The sequence below is a fragment of the Euprymna scolopes genome, chromosome 27 (assembly GCF_053919585.1).
Source record: "Euprymna scolopes isolate OS-2025 chromosome 27, ASM5391958v1, whole genome shotgun sequence".
NCBI lineage: Eukaryota > Metazoa > Mollusca > Cephalopoda > Sepiida > Sepiolidae > Euprymna > Euprymna scolopes.
The window spans coordinates 100,962,417-100,985,028 of NC_136508.1; the positions used below are offsets into that span (position 1 = coordinate 100,962,417).

Genomic DNA, 22,612 nt, shown 5'->3' on the forward strand with positions numbered 1-22,612 from the left:
ACAGATTCGTTTTACTATGTTTTAAAATGTAAACACTGCATCTAAATCTAAAACATTACATATATGACATTTGAGTGAATGGATTTGATCACATCCCAGGCATAAATCCTCCTTATTTTCGAGTAACTTTTGTTTCTGTATAGCTTAAGATCCAAGGTATAACCCCCCCTTATTTTCTTAGTGGTAGGGGTTTAAAGATGAGACCACTTTAATTCTAAGAACAGATACTACACTTTAGAAAGACATAGTAACTGCCTGAAACAGCTTAATTTTCTATCGAGCATTATATTCTATTATAAAAAGATACATAATTTATATTTATGTCATATTCCAAAAATGTCATCTGAACTGAAAACATTATTTAGAAGGCCATCGTTTGTTTCTCTAAAGCTTGACATGCAAAGCATGACCTCCTCCTTATTTTCCTAGTGGGGTGGGGGGTGGGGGGAGAAGATGAGTATTATGTACTAGTAGAGTACCCGACGTAGGTGGAAATACATTAAATGTTTTCTGGCAGAATACCCAGCGTTGCCTGGGATCGGATAAGATTGGTTTATATATGTACTAGCCTAATACCCGGCGTCACCGATGATTGTATTACATAGCTGTACTAGTAGAATACCAGACGTAGCCCAGGATTGGATAAAACTTGTGTATATATACTAGCAGAATACCTAGCATCGCACGGGATTGTATGACATTGCACTAGCATGATGTATGTACTACCAGATTACCTGGAATGGCCTTGGATTGAATAAAATTCATGAATTTTTTCCTAGCAGAACACTCGGTGTCGACTGGGATTGAACAAAATTGGTTAATATATGCACTAGCCAAATACCCAGCGTCGCCTGGAATTGAATTACATAGGTGGAAATATGTACTAGCACAATACCCAGCATAGCCCGGGATTGTATGAAGTAGGTGTACATTCTTAGATAGGTGACTACTTGGGAAAACAAAGCACTGCATATAGATTACTAAAGTTAAGCAACATTGTATCGGTCATACTCAGATGAGTGACTACTTGGCAACACCAAATGCTTTATGTAGATCACCAAAGTTAAGCTACATTGAGCCTGTTGTTAATGTAAAAATAATGATGGAATGCGACCTATTTGATTAATGTGTTTCAAGTAAAATAAACAGCTCAAACAATGTGACAAAGGTATTATTTTAGTAAGAGGGGGAAAATAATGCGGGTTAAATCATGAGAAATGTTTGTCGAACTTAGTAATATGTTAAAGAATTTTGAAAAATAATGAAATGTAAGTTATATGATGGATTTGTGTTTTTAATGAAATTAACAGCCCAGTCTCAAAGTTATTATTTTAGTAAAAGTTAGGCCATATTGTCTTGGTCATTCTCAGTTAGGTGAATACTTGGGAATACAAAATGCTTTATGTAGCTTACCAACGTAAAGCCACAATGACACTGGCCATTATCAGATGGGTGACTACTTGGGAATACAAAATGCTTTATATAGAAAACCAAAGTTAAGCACCAATGAGCTTGGTGATTATTACACGGGTAACTACTTGGGATTAAAAAATGCTTATTTAGATCACAAAAAGTTAAACAACAATTAGCTTGGTTATTATACGATGGGTAACTATTTGGGAATACAAAATGCTTTATATCGATCACCAAAGGTAAGCAACATTGTCGTGGTCATTCTAAAACGGGTGACTACTTGGGAATACACATTTCTGTAGGTAGCTTACCAAAGTTAAGCAACAATGAATATGGCTATTATCAGATGGGTGTCTAAATACAAAATGCTTTATGTAGATCACAAAAGTTAAGCAACAATGAACCTAGCAATTATCAGATCGGTGACTACTTGGGAATACCAAATGCTTTATGTAGATCAGTAAAGTTAAGCTACGATGAGCTTTGTCATTATCAGAGGGGTGGCTACTGGGGAATACAAAATTCTTTAAGTAGATACAAAAGTTCAGCAACAATTAGCTTGGTCAATATTTGTTGGGTGGCAATTGGTATACAAAATACTTTATTTAGATCGTTGTCTTGGTCATTCTCAAATGAGTGACTACTTGGGAATACAAAATGCTTTATGTAGCTTAGAAACGTTAAGCAACAATGAGCCTGGCCAGATCAGTAAAGTTAAGCAACAATGTGTTAGGTCATTATTAGATGGGTGACTACTTGAAAATATTTCATGTATATTTTTAACAGTATGGTGAGGGATATCAATACAGTTCTGGAAATCGCAGAAACCGTTTACGAGTAAACATGACTATTGATTGTGTTGTTTGTAATGTAAAAATGATGAAATGCGACTTATTTGATTAGTGTTTTGCAATGAAATAAACAGCCTAATGAATGTGTCCAAGTTATTTTTTTTAAATCATAAAAATAATTGGAGAAATTAGTAATATATTAAAGAATTATGCAAAATAATGAAATGTGAGTTACTTTATTGGTGAGTGTGTAATGAAATAAACAGCCCAGATAATGTATGAAAGTTTTTTATTTTAGAAAGTGCGGGGTGAGAATGTGGGTTAAATCATGACAAACTCAACGAGATAGACAAAAATATATACAAGCAGAATACACGCAGTAACCCAGGATTGAATGAGATACATGCAAATGAATGCTAGCAGAATACACGAGTGTCTGGGATTGAATGAGATTGATGCAAATATATACTAGCAGAATACCTGGCGTTGTCTGAGATTGAATGAGATTGATTGAAATATAAACTAGCAGAATTTACTTGCATTGGCCAGGATTTAAGGAGATGGATGGAGATATATACTAGCTGAATACCGGCGTTGCCGTGGATTGAATAATGTAGGTTAGAATATATACTAGAAAAATATCCGGCATCGCTTGGAATTGAATGAGATACGTGGAAATATATATTAGCAGAATACCTTGCATCGCTTTGGATTGAATGAGATGTGGAAATATACAGAAGCGGAATACCAGACATCGTCCTGAATTTTATGAGGCAGGTTAAAATAAATACTAACAGAATACCTGGCATCTCCTGGGATTGAATAAGATAGGTAAATATACAGATTAGACAAATACTTGGCGTCACTCGGGATTGCATAAGATGGCTGCACATGTACACTAGCAGGATACCCACCATTGCTCAAGATTGAATGAGATAGGTGAGAAAATATACTAGCAATATCCCTGGCGTCGCCCAGGATTGATGGATGTTGATGGAAATATCTATTAGCAGAATTTCTGGCATTACCCCGTATTGAATGAGCATAATCACCGGCATTATGGAACAAAGGACGGTGGTAAAAGATAAAGTTTGTATCAGAAATGGCTTAACCAATTTTCTATCTCAAAATTACTTTATTTGTGAAGTCGATTCCGGATATGGCGAAAACAGTTTACGGTCTCAAAATTAGATTAATGCATATATATTGTTGGGTTACTATGAAAGTTCACAAAACCAGTTTCTATGGGGGGGATCTCTATTTAGTAGAATTTTTTTATGTTGTCATCCGGGCATGTGTTGCATATTCACCGTCCTTGCAAAGGTAAAATTATTTCATATACATGCTGTAAACCATCTAATCTAAACATTCCTCACCCCTAAGAATAACAAAAATATTCAAAATCAAATTCAATTTTCTCATTGTTTATACGGCTCCGAGCAACGCCGGGTAGCGCCGCTAGTATACTATATAGCTGAACGTCTGTATGCGTGCACGCGTGTGTCGTCACGAATGGGCTCCTATATGGTAGACCATTTAAAAAAAACTTATTACATATGAAAGAAGATACATCGAGGATCAGGAATGGTTATGTATCATCTGGCACAACGGTAGTTTATAAAAATTGTGAGGTCTGCACTCCCGACTAACCCCAAAAGTATGGAAATAAAAAATGAAAAAAAAAAAACGTTTACAAGTGTTTTTGATATAGGTTACATGAGGATACTTTAATAAGTATGTTTCAACTTAAAAAGGGATGGGATAATAAAATTGTGGGGTCTGCGTTCGCCCCTATACTCCATGAAAATATGGAACTAATTTTAACAGAGACTTTTCATATCTATTTCTGCAAGTATACTTTGATAATTATATTTCACTTTGAAAAGATGTGGTATAATAAAATTATTGGGTGTTTGTTCGCGCCTCAGCCCCCGTAGAATGTAAATATGTCACTAGGTTTAACAAGTTTTTTTAAAAGTAGTGACGGTCCACAATAATACCTTTATTTTAATCTTAATTCACGTTAGCTTTTATTTATTTTTTTGTAGTTTAATCACATTATGTCGAATAAATTCACAAGATTAATTAAGCTTCTTATTAAAGTGAAAGACAAAAAAAGGCGGAACTTTAGACAATTCTCGAGACAAATTTTTCATAACTCTGTTTTTTCCTTCATCACCTGCACGTGGCACTCTTTCGAAAATAGATAATAGATAAATAATAAAAAATGAGAGGGTTACGTGTTATCGTGTCAAAAGAATAAAAACTCCAGCTCACGTGATTACGTGTCTTTTAAAAACATTTAAATAAACTGTTTATTTTTATTTATATATCTGTTTAAGCTTTTTGTCAGTGTACTAGAAGGAATGCAGTTGATTACAACCCTTTCTGCGTATAGTTTACATTACAATAGTACAACCCTGAATTCAACGGTGCAATACTACACCGTTTTATACTGTTCTACGTAAACGAAGCTGGTCTGCTTTAAACGGGTGTAATTTTCTTCTTATTCATATTTATATGTATTCTTTGCTGTAAAATACTAAAGTAATTGCGTGTTTACTTTTTTTTAATATCCCGTTTTGCTGTTTCGGATTATTTTACTAAAGTAAGTAAAGCTTCATTATTTTTTCAAACTGTTTTTGTTCCTTTGTTTTTACATATTTCGTCGGTATTATTTAGTAAGAGTGTTTAGCAGAAAACAACTACCTGAAAAAATAAATATACAAGAAATAAATGTTACCATAGTCAATAAAATTCAGTTCATGTTTCTTTTTGTTTTGCAATAGTTTTTACTTCCCTTTACTTGAAATAATTTCAACTGACCGAAATTAAAACGAAATTTGAGGCGATACCTACTTACATTAATGTTTATATAAACTACATATGTCATAATCCAATATTCCTCAAGCATAAAATAACAGAAAACATTAAAATATGTTTATAAATATTCCTTACGTTGACGGAACTCTCTGAAATTGTTAACACAGATTGCTCAGGTTCCCTTCCTTCAAATTGAAAACGGGATTTCCATTTCAACGTCGCTGTCATTTTGATTATTTTTAAAACCGGTTCGTGAATTAAAAAAAAAAGTTTGTTTACAAATCACTTAAAAATACAAACTAATGAAAATAACTTTTATTGACCATGGTGATATTTATTTCTTGTATATTTAGATTATTATATATATAACATTTTCTCTTTGTAACGAAATATCATTTTATTGGTCACTATGTGCAACGAACGAAAACAAAGTTTATATAAAAATATATTTTCGCGAAAATTATCTTTACTTTCATCATATTTTGCTTAGGGTAAAATTTTTGAGTATGAAAACCTATCACTTTTCAACACCTCCTTTCATAACCTATCATACTTTCATCAATCACAGTCCATTTTCTGTAGGCTGTTTTTGAACCCAGTCAATGACGCGTACTTCTGCTAGTATATATATATATATATATATATATATATATATATATATATATATATATATATATATATAAAAATCTTTTTTTACATATGTGCATATATATTACTGCTATACTTTCCAGAGACGTCGTGTATTATAGTCTTGTTTGAGTTACCAAAAAAACGGGTCATTGAGTTTGGTTTAAAGTATTACAACGACGTGGAAACTTGGTGATATTGAGGGGAGGTATTGCAGAAGACGTGAATATATATACATAGCTAATAAATTTTTATAAATAAATCCATCTATCTATCCATCTATCTATCTATCAATCTATCTATCTCTATATATACATGTGTGTATATATGTATATATATATATATATATATAAAAGTGACCGTGTCTGTGTGTCTGTCTGTGTCTGTCTGTGTGTCTGTGCACATATTCCTTCGAAATTTGGCTGTTAAGGGGGCAAAGTTCAATGATTTGACCTTTGAGAACTACAAAACTCCTCTGACAATTTTGGGTGTAAACATTCGAACTTTTCGAACAAGGTTTCTTGGGCATGGATCTAACTTAATGCCTTGATTAAGCCCAAACCAATAAAGGTCATAATAGGGGTCAAAGTTTAAAAAACTGACCGTTTTCTTCTTCGTTTTTTTTGCTCAGCATACCCTACAAACAGTCGGGCAACGCCGGACAGCTATGCTAGTATATCTATAAAAGTGAACTTGTCTGTGTATATGTGTGTCTAGGTATCTGTGTGTCTGTTTGTGTGTACATTTCCCTACCCAATATATCTGTTAATGTTTACTCTACAGACTCGATATTTGATATACAGGGTACTGAGATTTGGGAAAATCTTTGTGGTCAGTTTTTGGCGAGAAATTTGGCTCTTTAGGTAACAAAGTTCAACGATCTGACCTTTGAGACCATTACCAAACGCTGCCGCCAGATCAAACTTAATAACTTGATTTAACCTTGGAACTATAATTTTTAACGTGTAACATTAGGGGTCAAATTAAAAAAAAAATGACCGCTGTGGTCGCTACCAAATTACTCCGACAATTTCTGGACTTAACATTTAAAATTGTACATGAATGTTATTCAGAGATAGGGCAAGATTTTTAATCTGTTTGGGTCGATTTTTTTTTAATAATATATAAATACATTTATGTATGTATATATGTACGTATGTATGTATGCATGTATGTATGTATGTATGTATGTATGTATGTTAGCCTTAAACTTTCGACAGAGCTGACGGATTTTTACAAGATCAGTATCAATTTGAAGTTCGACCTTTCCGAAGACAAATATCGAAAAATAGCTAAAATCTTAACCTTCAATTAGGCACTCTTTTACAAGGCTGGGCCGATTTTTTCGCAGATGTTTTTGACAGTCAATCTCTTCTTTCGATTATCCAGCCTAAAGTTAAACCTATGTCACTTCTGGTTGGGCGGTGGTAGTAAGAGCAAAAACGTGATATTTTGTTCCGTTCTTTTCCTCCTTCGTGGTACGGGTTCTAAACTGTCTTTCTACTACTACTACCATTTTTTTTGCCAAACACCCAAGCAACCCCGGATTGAAATGCTAGTTTATCTATATATCTATAAAAGTGATCATGTCTGTGTGTCTGTGTGTCTGTGTGTGTGTACATTTCCCTACGCAATAACTCTGTCAATTTTTAGTTTACAGACTCGACATTTGTTATCCAGGGTACTGAGAGTTAGGGAAATCAATGTGATCACTAGGACATATGGCCGAGTGGTCCTAGACGTTGTATCAAAGTTTACAGTTACCCAAAGGTGCTGAGTTCAATCCTGAACGAAGGCAGTGAAAAAGTAACATTGAAAAACCGAGAATCAGCAACTATGTCCCAAAGCCTAGCTGGAGTCCGAACACGGTACCCCCGTAATAATAATAAAGGGTTGGGTTCGAGACTCCTAACAAACCGTTCACCTGACGAAGGCCGGAGGGCAAAACGGCCGAAACGTTGTGACAATAACAACCAAGATGAGGAAGTCAGTCCGACAATCTCACTCAATGAAAACAACTCATCTCAAAAATACAGACAATTACTAACTTCATTTGAGCCCAATACAATACATTTTGAGGGGTCATAATAGGGTTCAAAGTTTTAAAAACAATTGACCTCGGCGGTCTATACAAAATTACTCAGACAGTTTCAGGTCTAAACTTTGGAAATTTTGCATAATGAGTATTACGAGATAGGGAAAGCTTTTTAATCGTCTTGGGTCGGAAGTTTTTAGTTACTAATATATAAATGCATGTATGGATGTATGTATGTATGTATGGTTATTCATGTCCGCCTAAAACTTTTGACAGAGGCGACGGGTTTTACCAAGATCAGTATCGTTTTTAGTTCAGTCATTCGTACGACAAATATCGAAAGATTGGCTAAAAACATTAATATTTTCACCTTAAACTATGTACTTTTCTACGGGGGAGGTCGCTTTTTTCACCGATATTTTTTAAAGTTATCATCTTCTTTCGAATATCTAGCCTAAATGTTGACGTAAGTCATTTCAGGTTTGGCGGTGGTCGTAACCGTTAAGATAACATGTTTTTTCCCCGTTCTTTTCCTCCTTCGCGGTACGGGTTCGAGCCTGCTTGCCTACTACCACTTTTTTTATTACTCACCATACACACCAAACACCCGGACAACAAAACGTGAAAGTGTCTATCTTTGTGTCTGTCTGTGTATTTTTCGCTACACAATATCTCTGTCAATTTTTAGTCTACAAACTCGAAATTTGATATACAGGGAATGGAGATTCGGGAAAATTTTTGTAATTCGTTTTTGACCAGAAATTTTGCTGGAAAGGGGTCAAATAAAAAAATATTACCCCTGCGGTCTCTACCAAATTACTCAGACAATTCCTCGTCTAAACGTTTGAAATTTTACATAAATTGTATTCAGAGATAAGCAAGCTTTTGAATTGGTCTGGGTCGAAAATTTCAGCCATCAATATAAGTTTTAGTTACCGATATAAAAATGTATGTATCTATGTATGTATGTATGTTTGCATGGCTGCCTTAAACTCTCGACAGAGGCGACGGATTTTCACAAGATCAGTCCCGTTTTGAAGCCCGACCCTTCACACAAAAAATACCGAACAATTGGCTTAAAATATTTATTGCTGCACCTTCAATAAGCCATTTTTTCTACAGGTAGGGGGTCGGTTTTTTCGCCGATATTTTCGACAGTCTTCCCCTTTTTTCGATTGTCCGGCCTTAAATTAAACCTACGTCACTTCCGATTTGGCGATGGTTATAAAAGTAAAAAAGTAACATTTTTCACCGTCATTTTCCTCCTTCAGAGGACGGGTTCGAGCTTCCCTTGCTACTACAACATTTTTTTTGCTCAACACACACGTCCAGATACGCGGCCAACGCCGGACATACTGTCTAGCATATGCATATACACGTGAAAGTGTTTATCTGTGTGTGTATATTTCCCTACACAATAACTCGGCCAATTCTTAGTCTGCAGACTCGAAATTTTATAGACAGGGTATTGAGGTTAAAGGAAAAGCTTTTTAATCCGTTTTCAGCCAGAAATTTGGTTTCGGTCTCTACTAAATTACTTAGACACTTTCTGGTCTAATCATTTACAATTTTTACATAAATGGTATTCAGTTACAGGATAAGATTTCTAATCGGTTTGGGTCGAAAATTTGATTTCCCGATATATAAATTGATGAATGGATGTATGTTTGCATGTCTGCCTCAAACTTTCGACAGAGGCGACGGCGTTTTACAAGCTCAGATTCGTTTTGAAGTTCGACCTTTCAGAGGACAAGTATCGAAATATTCATTCACCTTCAACTGGGCACATTTCTACAGGCGAGGGGGGTGCTATGTTTGCCGATATTTTTGAAGGTCATCGTCTCCTTTCGATTGCCCAGGCTTAATTTAAACCTACGTCACTTTCGGTTTTGCGATGGTTGTAACAACAAAGACGTGATATTGTTTGCGCAAAACACACGATAAAACACACAGGCACCGTCGTGCATCCTGCTAATATATATATATATATATATATATATATATATATATATATATATATATATATATATAAACATAATCTCCGAAATATATACTAAAAAGCAAAATAACATATTAAACTACACCTACTCTAAAAGTCAGCTGGCCACAACAAGCAGCTATAGTATGTGGTTGGTGGAAACTAGGATGCTGATTGGCTACCTAAAAAATTAAACAACATATTCGTATATATTAACGCGCGATAACCACAACTTTTTTCATCATCCTGACGAATTCTCAAGAGAATTAAATGCATGATATTCTGTGTAGCTTGGTTGCAATAAATATTTTCATAACTTATTACTAAGCTCTTCCTAGGCGTAAATACTGAAAATTTACGCAGAAAATTATTACTTTGTATATTTACTTTGGTAATAAACTGAAATAATCACACTCACCCACACACACATACACACACACCCACACACATATATATATATATATATATATATATATCCCTCCAAATAAAAAATACAGACGGCACATAAAAATCCATTGTGCTCTGCCTACTAGCTAATAGTTTTTACATGCTGCGCATATTATGATCGCTTTTATTCAGTACCGTCAATCCTTTTTCCAGTATAATTAAATATTCCACATGCGTAATATTAAGTAGTTGTTTAACGACTCTCTCTACTTCAGTGATTGTTCTCCTTTTCCCAGTTCCACCTTACCAAATATTTCAAAGTGACTAATGAATATTAGTGTAGGTCATTAGTAAGTGTTACGAATACTTACGTATCACTGATCTTATACGCGAATGATGAACACTCCTGGTATTTTTTTCTTCAGCCAATTTGTTTGACGCATAACCCATTCTAGGTTTACACTTTCGAACAATATAGGAAAATCTTGTTAAAATTTAGTATGGCATTAATGATAAACTGCCTCTATGCGCCAAACTTAGAGCTCTTCGAGTATAACAGAAAGAATAAGGAGAAAGATCTTCAGAATAGTTTCCGTGTGCAATACACATACATCAATTCGTTTTTTTTTTAGATACGTTAACAAACTGAATATGTTTCATTACATCTCCGTTTACTTTTATACTTCTTTTAGTCCGATTTTTACGCCGAGGAGTAAATAAAAATGTGCTTTTACCTTGCTGACAACAAGCTGCTCCGGCGTGTTTCTTTAGAGGACATTTTTCTCTATTTTTCTCAGCGTATTCTGCGTTCTCGGCTTGCTTCCATCGTCTACGTCATCTTTGTCTCCTGCTTCCGCTTCTTCTCTGTTTTCCGGTTAGTTTTTTTTTAATTTTTTCACATAGTTTTACGCCGCAGCCTGCTTTTTTCTTTGTGCTTCTTCTTCCTCAGCAAGTCTTTACTTGATGCTATAAGGACATTAAATAAATTAAATCTTTCAAAAGTATGGCTTTCTATTCGATGGTTTAAATATTTACAAAACTCATAACAATTTATATTGCACGTGTTACAAATAGTCGCAACAGGTGATGAAAATATATTTTTCTAAGTACAAGACATGAAATATTGTCAATGTTTTCAAACTGATTGATGACAATATGCTGTTGTGCAGCTTACCACATTCTTTTGCGTGCTTGAAATTCATAAATTGTTTAACGAACATCAGTTTTATATATTACGGTAAACTAACAAGTAAAAGCAAACGAAACACAAAAATAATTGATTCACTGTAATTAGCAACAGAATAAAATACAAGGTGCATTGATTGGGTTTTCAGACACTTTCGTACAGTCATTTAAAATTGTCGTAGACACTTTAGGAGTGTGAATCCGAACGCGCCATACTAAACCATTTTTGTCACAACTGCTATTTATTTTAAAATGCAATCTGAATATGAGAAAACTTTTTTGAATGCCACAGAAACGTAGGGAATACTTCATATTGGACCATCTCGTATGAAACAACTATCAGCTTCTGAGTGTATAAGTTATTCAGAAAAGCGTGTGAGTCTCTGAGGAATTATAAGATATGTGTGAGGAGTAAACGAAGTCAAATAAATAATATCATGAATAAGCGTCATCGTTTGTCTGTAAATACAATAAATGCGCAGTTTGATGTCAGTGTTATAACTTAACACTAAATTATTTTCGAGGAATTGAGATAGAGAAGAGTCCCGCGAATGTACCAGTCCACAACTGCATTCTTTTACAAATTATTTGAGCAAGATGAGCACCAATGCAATTCCTAGCCCTTAATATAGTCTAGACATTGCTTCCTGTTACTTTCGGTCATTTAATGAGCTCACGAAAAACTTTAAAGACTTTCCATATAATTGAGGAAATAAACGAGGCTGTGGCGAGGATCATTGACATGCTCACACAAAAGGATTCCACAAAGCTTTTTAGAAGGTGTTCATGCAGTGCAGCCGAAGGAAATTTATTCGAATCGACTCGGGTTTTATATGGTTACTATCAATACAACTACGAAAAACGTCTAGGAAGTTATTGAAGGCGTGACTGTAAATCTGCGGCGCTGTTTGGTATTTTGTAAAAAGTACAGGATCTATTATTTATTTCTTCTTTTTTTTGCAACAATACTCAATTTACGGTGGAATGGTAGCTTTCTGGAGACGTTTGAGACAGAGAAAGTGTCCAGGGGATATACAATATTCCATTGTGTCTCTGGTAAAGGAGATGATGACTTTTGATTTTATATATTTTTCAAAATCCCCTTAGACAAGACATAAACACATTTTATGCAAAGAGCTGAAACATAATATTTTTTTATTATTCAATTTTCACCCCAAAAAGGCACAGTGCCATTTTGAAGTAGGGGGCTACTATCGGTGACATAAGTTGCAGGGGTATTATGAAAGGAGATGAGTAGCAAGACGTCTGTTCTCATGATACTTGAACTTCTGCATATCAGTACAGTTTCGAAAGCAGAATCCCGGAAGGGAGTTCCAAAGTCTAGCAGTTCTGAGGAAAAAATTATTGAAGCAAAAGGCATTCTTACACCTAGGTATTTCTACTGTGAATGGGTGGGATGTAGCTGCTTGCCGGGTTTGTCGTGGTATTCACGTCAACGGTTAGAAGTGCTTGTAGATCGTCAGAGCATTCACCATTAAAGTACTAGTAGAACAGGCAGTGGGATGCAACATTTCGTCGATGGGGCAGAGGTTGAAGCCTCGATGAGAGTTTATCTGAACATACTTCTTTGATGTAAAAAATAAAAATATCCAACGCTAAGTGTTATATATGAAGACATATCCGCTTCCCACTTTACAGCAAAAATATTGTTCTCGGAATGTGAGGAGTAAAAGGGGAAATAAAAGATACATGGTTTATAAAGAGAACACTACTGCACTTAATCCTCTTCATTTAAAAGTAACGCGTCTCTGTCTTTCCTCAAATGTTGAATGTTCCACCCGATTATTTATTCTCTTGATATGGACAATCCGTAATATCTTATAACTTTGTGTAACTTACCAGTACGAGTGCGTGGACAATATATATTAAAAGCAGACGCATACATTTTAGTTTGCTTTCCCACGAAAAGAAACATATGAGACAAGGCGGTTTTTTATGTGGCAAAAATAGCTACCTTAATAGTGCAATCTAGCAACTGCAGACAAAAAAATTACTTTGTGTAAAAGGGGTTCTACTACATTGCTTAGACAACTTCTTAGCACCAAGACAAGATCTTTGGTGCGTGCATTGAATTTTCGAGAAGAATGGCCACCTGTTAACTTACTTCACCTAAATAGCATTTTACCGTATTTAGTTATTTTAGTTTATGTTCAAATTGGTAAACATCTCCGGATCAGGATAATAGACTTGTTTGCATTCATAAAATGTCACGCTAATATCGAGTACACGTCATCCTTCTCTATAAGTCACATTCTAATTGATAGTGTTCTTCCAAAATGACTATATCTGAAGTATAAAACCATAAATAAACTTTTTGAACGTATTACATTTTTCTATTTTTGTATTTCAGCTCATATGGTAATTCGATGAGTTGCTTTTGTTGAGTTTTTTTTTTCGGACTAATGGTCTCTCACATAAACTATCATGTAAAAATGTTATTGAATAAGGATTTGTGACCGTCTTAAACGCTATTTTTAGCATTGTATTTTATTGTGAACAATAGTGTGTTATTCGGCCTTCGTGCCTCACTGAACTAATCGACGTCATTTACACACACAAAACTCTTTGCCGTATGAGCTTGCCGGTTTTATATTTATTTTTCTAAATTTTCTTTATTTACAAAGAGGAGATTATTTATAAGAGCTTGTAAGCCACTCAAGGATGGGGTTTATTTAGTGTACAGTATTCAATGGGACAAAGTTTTAGTAATCATTTAATGTAAAGATTTTGTAAATTGGCTTGCATAAAAGGACGACTCATTAACAAGTTGCTTCGATGGACTTAAAGACGAATGTATTGTAGTCAGTTCCGAAGGAGGAACACGAAAGCTTGTCAATTTACATCCATGTGAGCTCTCTGTACATTTAATAATGCAGGGGCAAAAACTCGAATTCTTAGCGAGAATTGACCAGATATACAACACTATAATGTGGACGATGATTCAAAGAAGATGTACTTTCGTAAATAACACTTAAATACATCTAAGTTACGAGGTGTCTTCGATAAGTTCCTATGCGTTATTTCGTATTTGTATTTTTATTGATAGTACACTCATGGAAATGTATTTCCCTTCGAAGCATTCCCCTCCATTTTTAATGCATTGTTTTATCGTTCTAACGACTTATAGAAATTCCCAAAGATATCATCTTGTGTGAGGGTGTCAATGAGCCTTGTCACAGCCTATTTCCTCTTTTTCAAGTGTCTCATAACCACAACTCTTAAAGTTTTCGTCTAGCTTATGGAGTAACAAATGCAACATAGAGAATGGTATGCATTGTGTTGATTCCGTTCTTGATCGCGGAGTCTTTTACAAGAATCGAGTTCTGGACTGCGCAATTGGAACAAACTTCAAGCAAATATTCCGCATCTTCTGCCCCATGTAAATAATTATATGCACCCTCTTCAGACTGGAATCAAACTGTGTACTACCCATCTCGATGAACAAGTGACAGTCAATATACATGTTATTCTTTATTTGGCCAATCAACTGTGCTGTTCTGACATCCTTACTCCACCACAAACGCTGATCAGTCTTCAAAGCAACCATGCCTTTCTTGTTCCTCTTATGCCACTTAAATCCGATGGTCGATTTACACATGATTGTCCTACAGCAGTCTGCAGTATTTCATATGTGTCCTTGTCATTTTTCAACTTTAAAACATAGTTTTGTTGCATATATTTCTTTAACAGCGTCATGACGTCCTAATTGAATTTTAAAAAAATATCCAGCTGTGAATATCAATATTTAGTAGGGTGTGTTCTTATACTTGATGTCGCTGTAAATTTTAACCGGAAACATACAAATTAATTAGTAATCTTATAAAATGTATAGCAATAACATAATGAATTTTCAAATATCTACGGCAATTTTAATGCCTGTACAAAAAAAATAATCCAACACTTTAAGCTTCCTCATATATAGATATATATTGAAAATACACATCAAGTTCCCATTAAACATTACTTGTAATTCTGGCTCTTTATTGCGCAAGTATTACATTACTTCATGAGAATTATTATTTACGTTAGAATTCATCGCAATCTAGTCGGTACATTTTATACCCAATGCATATCTAAATTGCTTTGGAGAAAATATTGGCTGACATCCAGGTTGTACATTAGGACGAGTGCTCGCTAGATTAAACCCCTATCAATATGAAAGCAGAGTCTAAGAGACCCTGTGGCATCAAAAGCAGACGAAGCCAAGAGTAAATCCCTGAAGTATAGATCGCATTTTAAAGTTGATCCAACAGAAATTATACGCGGACGAATGGATTCAGTAAGTATGAGTTTCTTGTTAACCGGCCCTAATAAGTAGGCGCATTTTGAATATTTCTGACAACATAAAATTATATATATATATATATATATATATATATATATATATATATATATATATTAGTGATGGGACGATCCAATATTTTCCCGATATCGATACAATTAATGATTCTTTTGCTGAATTCCCGATTCCGATACAATTACCGATTCCGATCTCGCTTCTTTCTGAATCCCTAAATAGTTACAATAAAGCTGTCATTTTGATCGGATTATCGTAAAACACACATGTTCAGTGTGCAGATATTTTGCTTTAATGTGAAAACACACTTGTGGGAGTCATCTACAGATTTTAGTTTGACTGATAGTTTAAAATATTTATTATTTTATCATTATTACCACGTGCAGATTATTTTGTTTCAAACAAAATAAAGTTTTAAAAAAGCGATCATTAAAGGAATCATTTTGGCATAGGAATAATAATACAATTTTTTTCCGAATTCAATACCGATTCCAATACCGATTCTGATACCCCTAAAAGTTCCGATTTTTCCGATTCCCGATAAACACTAATATATATATATATTGCAATAAGTCATGAAACTATTGTACCTAAAATTCCTCTCCAAACTACAAAATACTGCTGCTTGTATACTAAGCAAGTACCTCCTATAGATACTTTACCTCCAAGATGACTGCCTTGTCTGTTTTGCATGACAAACCTTATTATTTTTTACTTAAATTCTCTTTCTCCTGATCACTAACAAATCAAATCTGCTCTACTTCCTAAGTTGACACTAAACAAATCCGTCTCACGTAACTTAGATGGGTCCTTGCTCTCCGCCCTTGACCTTAACAAACTCGCAAATCGATACCCATTAACACCTAAAATTTCCTAGGCATGCTCCCGATTATAACTCCCAACCCATAACCAAGCTTCTAAGTAAATACTTACTAGCCTTAGTCCAATACATTGACTTAAAGTAATCTATAATGAACAGTAACCGTTAATATCTCTTTATTAAGAGATAGTATTGCAATAATTATTACACAAACTAAACCGGTACTCATTGAAATAAAAACTTCCGGATATTAAGAGAAAGGCGAAGTCATTCTCCTTAGTTGTAGTCTAAAGGCAACTTGCTCAAATTGTCTAAAATTCCATGCATTCGTATACAATACTACTTATCCATCCATCTATACTTTTACTATACTTACAGAATATGCAATAACCTATATCTATCAGGTATAACTGTACTCCATATCAAATGTTCTCTTGTCTCTATACTGAACATATCTAATCTTTCAGTCTTACTAAATGACCGGTTTGGGCACCAAATCAGAATTTCTAATAGAAAGTAGATCATACTCTAGCACTTTATCCTAATTCCTAAACCTACTAAACCATATCTAACCATACATTCCTAAACCTACTAAACCATATCTAACCATACATTGCTAAACTTACAAAACTATATCTAACCATACATCAACTCGACTCTCTCGATCCAATACTGTAGCAAATTTAACTGCTTCCACTGCATGAATTTTTACGTATGCCCTCTCTCAGTATAAATGAAAATGGACAGCATAATAATGCCCTTTTTAAACCACACTTGAGGAGTGAAAATCTTCTGTAGAAGCTAACCTAAATGCCCGATTTTCCAGGAGATATTAACCTAAATAACCAATAAATATTAACTACCCATGCGGGGTCGCAGAAATACCTGGATTAGGACCCAGGCGCGGGGCGAACCCCCTCGGAGCTGATGGACCCGTAGGTCTTCCCAGGCCATCCGTCTAGGAGAAGGAAAACTCTGAAACTAAACCTAGGGGAGGGAGGTCTCTTCAGTCCTGGACGACAACCTTCCTAGAGCTGGTGACTCAAACAAATCACCGGTTGGCAAACCTAAACTGCTTAAGGAGGAGATAGACTCTGTCTATCGCTCGGCTTTCATACTCCTTCTTTGCCTATTGGCCAGGCGTAGAGGTACTATCACAGGGACTCGCTTGAATCACCCAGTGGTTGACCTTGTTTCCTGACTAGGGTAATGAACGCCGCTTTTCCCCACTCCTGCCACATCCCATCCCCCTAAACTGGACACAGTGGGGTGCTTCAGTGCCATATATGTCAGTGCAGTTGGACTGGGCTGGCTTTGCCTAATGGATTGAGGGTACCGGATTGACAGTTCCTGGCTGCTGTTTCCGACTGATAGTACAGGAGCCCTAACTCTTCGGTAGCGCTTAGAGCGGCTGCTCCATCAACAGTTGTAAAATATCGGGATGTTTGTAGTGCCATGTCGCGCATGGAAAGGGACCCTGCACTCATCCCCGGTGGGCTTTCCTGAGGCCACAATCCTGTGGGTGAGGACAGCTGATGGTCTACTTGTATTGCATGTCTGGTATTCTGCACAACTACTTGTCCAGCATCCCCTCACTCATCCACCCTAACTGAAACTTTTAAATAAAATAAAATGAAATGACAGCTCAAGCAAAAGTTACGTTTAAACCAGGACCAAACTCAAAGAAAACCAACCTGCCTCCTCCCTTGAGGCTTGCATTTACTAATATCCGCGGGCTTAGAACTAACTTAGATGATGTTGAGTCATTTCTCCTTGTAAACACCCCGGATATCTTAGCATTAAGTGAAACTAACCTTCACTCCTCCATACCTTCTAACCACTTTAACATGCCTGGTTATCTCCCACTTTACCGTAAGGACTCGGACAGACATATGCATGGACTTGGAGTCTATATTCGAAACACCCTCCCCCTAACTAGAGAAATAAAACTAGAATCAGAGGGCCAGGCCTTTATGTGCTTCAGACTAAATATGCAACACAATATTAGCTACTTATATTTTCTCTACCGCTCTCCTTCAAACCGAGACTGTACCCTAATAAACAAAGTCTCAGACAGCATAGATATAGCACTCTCCCTCGATACTAGCGCACAAATACATGTATTTGGTGACTTCAATGTCCACCACAGTAACTGGCTAGGATTCTCAAATCACACAGACGTAGCTGGTAGCGCCACATATAGCTTCTCTATATCTCATTCCCTATCTCAGATGGTTACATTTCCGACACGTTTCCCAGACCAGCACGATCAACATGCCTCACTTCTAGATCTCTTTCTGACAACAGTTCCCAATGACTGTACAACAAATGCCCATAGCCCACTCGGGAATGCTGATCACGCTGTGATAATGGTAGAAATCAGCCTAAATTCTCGCCCTAAAACTGAAGACCCACTACTCAAAACAACGAGGTATTACAAAAAGGCTGATTGGGAAGCCATCAGGGAGCTCATCAGAGATGCCCCATGGCAAAATGTCTTTACTCTTCCAGTGGAACAGTGTGCAAATGAGACAACTGAATGGTTCAAAACTGCTATTGAAGCACATGTTCCCGCACGGAAATACTATAGCAAGCCCCACTCCCCCCAATGGTTTACTTCTGCTTGTGCAGCTGCCATTTGTCAAAGGCAGCATGCGTTCCGCAGATTCAACCGACATAAGTCCAGCTCAAATAAACAGAAGTTTATAGAAGCTAGAAATAATTGTAAGAGAGTGATAGACACAGCTAAGTCAGATTACTCTGAAACCACCAGAAAGCGCATCGAAGCACAGAAATTAGGAACCCGGGATTTTTGGAAAATCTACAACAGCGTAGTTAATAATGGACAGTCAATTATTCCCCCACTAACAAACAATCATGAGGTTGCTTGCACGGCAACTGACAAGGCTAATCTGCTTGCCAGTCGGTTTGCCTCAAACTCCACACTGAACTCGGTACACCACTCACTCCCTGATTTTCCTCTGCGAACAGACGCCACACTTGATGACTTGAAAATCACCCCTTCTCAGGTACATGCTATTATAAAAAACCTAGACACCTCTAAAGCATGTGGACCAGATCTCATCCCGGCTGTGCTATTAAAAAAATGCTCTGCCGAGGTTGCTCCAGTTCTGTCCAAACTTTACAATAAATGCCTTAACGAATCTTGTTTTCCCGACTGCTGGAAAACCGCCTCTGTGGTACCAGTCTTCAAGAATTCTGGTGAAAGAACTGACCCACTAAATTATCGCCCCATTAGCCTCCTCCCGCTTTTCGCCAAAATATTTGAGTCCTTAGTTAATAAAGCCCTAGTCCAGCACCTAACAGCTGCTAAACTCTTGACTGACAAACAATATGGATTCAGGCAAGCCCGTTCAACAGCAGATATCTTAACTGTAGTTTCTGAACGTATATACCGTTCATTGGATAAAACAGGGGAGGGTAGAGCGGTGGCCCTTGATATATCTAAGGCTTTTGACAGGGTATGGCACGATGGTCTTCTAAGGAAAATTAGATCATATGGAATCACTGGAAGAATTCATAACGTAATTAAATCCTTCTTAAGTAATAGAAAAATCAAAGTTGTCCTCGACGGACGTACATCCAAACAATATGACATAAATGCGGGAGTGCCTCAGGGGTCTATCCTTGGACCTCTATTGTTCCTGATATTCATAAACGACCTCCCTGATAATATTGTTTCGGAGATGGGTATATTTGCCGATGACACCACTCTCTATAACAGATATGAGGGGAAAACAAATGAACACATATCCAAGAAAATGGCAGAAACACTAGAGGATGACCTCCAATCCGTAGTGGAATGGGGACAAAAATGGTTGGTCTCATTCAATGCTGCTAAGACTAAGCTTGTTTCCTTCAATAACTACAAGAAACCTTCTCTACCACCAATAGCAATGGCCAAGAACACATTGCCTGAAAGTACTTCTTTTAAACTCCTCGGCCTAACGTTTACAGGGAATATGAACTGGAATAGATACATTGAGAGCATTGCCAAGGCTGCTGCAAGGAAGGTTGGCTCCCTCTACCGTGCTAGAAAACTACTTACGCCTGCCAGTATCCTATACCTCTATAAGGCAACCATTCGCCCATGTATGGAGTACTGTTGTCACATCTGGGCTGGTGCATCTGCTGCTTGTCTCTCGCTCCTGGACAGGGTTCAAAAAAGAGTCGCAAACCTGATAGGTCCTGAACTGTCATCTGGGCTTCAACCTCTGTCCCATCGACGAGATGTTGCATCCCTCTGCCTGTTCTACAAATACTTTAATGGTGAATGCTCTGACGAACTGCAAACACTTGTACCTCCCCGACGTAACTACCCCCGACAAACCCGACAAGCTACTAAGTCTCATCCCTTTACAGTGGAGATCCCTAGGTGCAAGAAAGCCTTTTACTCCAATAGTTTCTTCCCCAGAACTGCGGGTCTTTGGAACTCCCTTCCGGGATTCTGCTTTCCCAACTGTACTGATATGCAGAAGTTCAAGTGTAATGTTAACAAACATATTTCTACTCTTCTCCCTTCATAATGACCCCGCTAATTAATTCCCTAATAGTAGCCCCCTGCTTCAAAGTGGCACTGTGCCTTGTTTGGGGTGAAAATTGAATAAAAAAAAAAAAAAAAAAAAAATATATATATATATATATATATATATATATATATATTAGTGATGAGGCGATTCCAATATTTTTCCTGATTCCGATACAATTTCCGATTCCGTACTAAATTCTCGATTCTAATACAAATACCGACTCCGATTCTTTTGTAAATCTCTCAATATATTACTATATAGTTGTTATTTTCCTCGATTTCTGTAAAACATAAACATATGTTAAATATACAAGTATTTTCCTAAACGTAAAATTACACTTGTGGAGGCTGATCTATCGATTTTAGCTTTAATGGTATATTAAAATCAATCCACATTTAATATGTTATCACTATTACCGGCCATGGAAGATGTTGCTATAAAAAATTCAATGAAATGTAAATTAAAATAATTGTTTTGTGCATCGAAAAATAGACACCATTATTTCGATTCCAATACCAAATCCGATATCCCAAAAATTTCTTGATTTTTTCCGTTTCCCGATTCCGATTAATCGTCCCAACACACACACACACAACACAACACAACACAACACAACACACACACACACACACACACACACACACACACACATATATATATATATATATATATATATATATATATATATATATGCAAATCGGTTATTACAGCGTTCATCTTTTAAAAAACATTTTATCAAGATAGAAACACCTGAACACGGACAAGATGATGCATTAATTATATTTAACTGGAATATAAATCAACTTTTCGTACGCCCAATGTCATAAAATCTTCATCGCAATTATTATACTAAGTATAAAATCTAGAAATAAAAACTAGTTTAGGAAATTTTCGATAAGACATAAAGAAAGAATATCTTGGAAAGTATTGAAAAAGTAAAAAAAATACAAAATGAAAATCTTTAAAAAATTACAATATAAAAATGTAACAGAAATGTAGGAGTTATAAATATGTGAATAATAAGAATATAACAATAAAACATATACTACTACTACTACTACTACTACTAATAATAATAATAATAATAATAATAATAACATTAATAAAATAATAATAATAATAATAATAATAATAATAACATTAATAAAATAATAATAATAATAATAATAATAACATTAATAAAATAATAATAATAATAATAATAATAATAATAACATTAATAAAATAATAATAATAATAATAATAATAACATTAATAAAATAATAATAATAATAATAATAATAATAACATTAATAAAATAATAATAATAATAATAATAATAACAATAATAATAATAATAATAATAATAATAATAATAACAAAATTAATAAAATAATAATAATAATAATAATAATAATAATAATGATAATAATAATAATAATAATAATAATAATAATAATAATAATAATAACATTAATAAAATAATAATAATAATAATAATAATAATAATAATAATAATAATAATAATAATAATAACATTAATAAAATAATAATAATATAATAATAAAAAGGTACGGAAAAATAGAATGATGAATAATATTTATCATTCTATTTTTCCGTTTCTTTTTCTTTCCTTTTTTATAAACAATAAATATATTTCAATCTCTCCCCGCCCGGCTAAATCAATTTAAACCCCACTTTCAACC

The 22,612-nt window shown here is 35.3% G+C and overlaps 1 long non-coding RNA gene across 1 annotated transcript in view; it reads right to left on the reverse strand.

Annotated features, from left to right (window-relative positions):
• Positions 1 to 11,051, reverse strand: part of LOC145248668 (uncharacterized) — an 80,226-nt gene extending 69,175 nt beyond the window's left edge. Inside the window, exon 1 of the long non-coding RNA XR_013863386.1 lies at positions 10,789 to 11,051. This is a non-coding gene — a long non-coding RNA (uncharacterized LOC145248668). The remainder of the gene's footprint in view (positions 1 to 10,788) is intronic.
• Positions 11,052 to 22,612: the final 11,561 nt, after the last annotated feature.